Source organism: Myzus persicae, unplaced genomic scaffold (assembly GCF_001856785.1).
Source record: "Myzus persicae strain clone G006 unplaced genomic scaffold, MPER_G0061.0, whole genome shotgun sequence".
NCBI classification, from domain to species: Eukaryota; Metazoa; Arthropoda; class Insecta; order Hemiptera; family Aphididae; genus Myzus; species Myzus persicae.
In genome coordinates this window covers 1-3358 of record NW_019100741.1, presented here as the reverse complement: position 1 = coordinate 3358, position 3358 = coordinate 1, and the positions used below count along the sequence as shown (strand labels likewise).

The window sequence follows — 3358 nt, the reverse complement described above, 5'->3', positions numbered from 1 at the left end:
TTGTACAATATACGTGAATACGTGATAGTATATAGTGTATACTTACGTAATAGTGTGGTGATCTACTGATTTAATAACCCCCACCTTTACATGTAAAAAAAATCCAACAATGGATTTCCACTTCCCTCAAGAACAATGTCCGAAATTTTGTACATTTTATTTTTAAAATATTATATGTATTTTTTCTAATATTAAATGTAATAATATAACTATGCAATACCCGATTAGTAAGAATTTAAGGAAGTTTGGCAAATAAGGTTATCAGCTATAAACAACAATACTCAACACTCTATTTCGTATCTATTCTTTGGATAGTTATCAATTCTTAAAACATTCTACATTGCCACAAATACACTATATGTATATATGTGTGTGTGTGTGTGTGTGTACAGCTGTGTGTGTGTGTGTGTGTGTGTGTGTGTGTGTGTGTGTGTGTGTGTGTGTACAGCCATAATATTTTATGAATGATCACAAGATTTATATATAATTACTAATTAGAGTTGAAAAGAAAGTGAAAACTACTCAAAAAAAAAATTTTAATTAAATTATATATTATAGTTTATACCTTGAAAATTGCATTATATTGTTATGTTTTTGAGAATATTTTCAAATTTGAACTATCAGCTATTATTGGTAAGAAATGTTTTGTACGTTGAGAATGAACGTTCTACATCGACGGATGTGATAGTGGCGAACTTGAAGTATGGAACATCACTATTAGAAATATAATCTGGACACTACCGTATTCAAATCTTCAATGTATTTTTACCAAAAAAATGCAAGACATTTTTTAAAAAGTTATGGACCAGTATTATTTTCTAAAACTTGTTTTAATTGTAACCGTATTTTCAATCCAATTTTACCGAGTTTCAAATGATTTTTCTACATCGTTAATTATTTCAATATAGTCAGATAATAAAAAACCCTGTGTTTGTAATTAAAGTTGTGTTAGTAAGAGACAAAAAATATGATTTGATGAAAATAAGATCTATGCCTACTCCGGTCATATTGTTATATTTGTTTGCTTGTTTGATGCTGACTGCATCGTCATTGTCACATTGCAATTGTTCTATTTCAAAAATAGAACGAATTGTGCTTAAATGATCGCAGTAATAATTCGCTGCATTGATCCAGGTACCCCAACGGGTAATTACAGGCTCTAGAAGTAAACTTATTTCAGGGTCATTGGATTTGAAAAGTTCAACGCGACTCGGAGCTTTTCGGAAAGTCTTTTTTACGCTAGGTATGACATTATCGACTGATTTAAACTGACTTCTTTTGCCACTCGATGTAGGCTATAATCATAAATCTTTGTTAAGAGATGATTTTTTACTTGAATTCGTAAGAAGTTGTTGTGTTTATTCTGTTTTTTTCCAGTCACCGTTTAATTGCTTTGGTATGTTTTTTCTGTTTTCAAATGCTATGTTAAGATGAATGTTTTTTCACAACTAATTTATATTTCGTAGTATTTACAAAAAAAAAAAACATTGACAACATATGAAAACGTGTCCTCACCAAATTTACGTACATCGCTTCTTAAACGTTGAACTAACGATATTTTTTCTTCAGGCATGATTTAAAAATGTTGTTAAAAATCGAGTAGCAAAAGATAAAGCACAAGTTAAAATAACACTTACGGTTACACGAACGCATACGATCTCAATCACTACCTTGTCAACTAATAAGGACTTTACACTACATATTCTTCAAATAAACAATTCAAATATGAGATTCAATTAACATGATATCTAAAATATTACTCGAATATTTTTGTCTATAGGTAGACATTAAAATATAAATCACTCGGGGAGTGGCGGCTTGGTGTCGATAAACTTGTATTCTATTTACGGCGTAAACCTTGCTTTTGCAAAATGATAATTTAAAGCAACCCTTGCCGCTCACTAAGTACACACCATACAACTACTTAATGTTTTTCAGATTACAAATTATATGCAAAAACCATCATAACACTTATAAAAATTGCAGAAAAATTGCAAAACCCTAAAATATGCAAAAATATGCACTAAAAACTTTTAAGGCTGCATTCCTCTTAGTATGTAACGGATTTGTAGCTTACACAGCTATATTTTAACACGCTGTAAATCAATATGTAAATGCTAGAAGTCCCGAGCCCTGATTATAAGTATTTAAATATTACACTATAAATAACTAGCAATATATACTTACAGAACTTAGCCACTACGCTATCATAAGTATCAAGTGCGCTCTGTTGATATGCTATAAAAAGATTAGTTTAATTAATATTTTTTAGTACAATTCAATGTTCACGAGCCTTTTTGGTATGGGAATAAATTCAACATATGTGGATAATAGCTTATATTAGGCACGGGGACAAAGTGAATCTGCACCATAAATAGGGAACGACAAATCAATCATTTGTGCATCAATAGTATGTGGAAACTCTTATAAAGCCTGCACTAGGTACCAACTAGACACTAATTGTTTTTTGGCCTTCTGTAATATGTGATCAAAAGCTCTGAGCCATACATCACCAGATAATACTGTTTCTAATCACTAAAATATTGAGTTTTATAAAAAAAGTTATTAAAAAAAAAATGAGTGCGTGTTTATTATTTAAGAAAATGAACTTACCTTCTAATCCAACTATGAGGTTGTTTTCAAACATTTGCTCTATAAATGTTTAAATCATAAATAAAATAAGTAATGACAGTGAATATTTACCTATATATATTTTTTTTTTCTGGACGTATGAATTTATATAAACTCTTGCTAAACGACTGGACCGATGATGATGACATTTTTGTGTGTTTCTGTTAGTCCCCAGATGGTTCAAATAAACGATTGGCCCCTTTAGCAACCAGGAAAGTTTTTTAAACAGAGATTTTGATATTTACGATAGAAATTGTTCGTTTATAAACGGTAACTATTGGTTCCAGCTTACAGATTATTATAGTCATAATAATTAGGTATAGTAGAAGTAAGTATTTTTTATTTTTATTAATGGTTGTCATTATTGACTGTTGCAGTGCTGTAAAAGCACTCATCAAACCTTCGCGTCACAACTTTTTGAAATAAATATGAGTGGTGTTAATCTATTTTATCGATATTTTCAACGTTTAAAATTACTTTTTTAGATATCAGGAAATTTTTTTGACTTTTCTAATAATTTGCATGAATTTGCACTGCATTCAAAAATCTTTAGGTCTATATTGTAGTTAAACGTGATGGTAATAATGCACCATATGTTGATAGCATATGCTTGTAAAGTAAACAATAAATTGGCTGCTTTTTTTTGAAAAATACATTATATTTATTCTTGTCGTACATAGTGTTATATGCCCACCACTATAGAGACTATAGAGACGCTTGTTTTACA

The 3358-nt window shown here is 29.9% G+C and overlaps 1 long non-coding RNA gene across 1 annotated transcript in view; it reads right to left on the bottom strand.

The window, feature by feature from the left end:
• Positions 1 to 2657, bottom strand: part of LOC111042768 — a 5232-nt gene extending 2575 nt beyond the window's left edge. Inside the window, exons 1-2 of the long non-coding RNA XR_002605508.1 lie at positions 2614 to 2657; positions 2188 to 2238 (exon numbers count right to left, since the gene is read on the bottom strand). This is a non-coding gene — a long non-coding RNA (uncharacterized LOC111042768). The remainder of the gene's footprint in view (positions 1 to 2187; positions 2239 to 2613) is intronic.
• Positions 2658 to 3358: the final 701 nt, after the last annotated feature.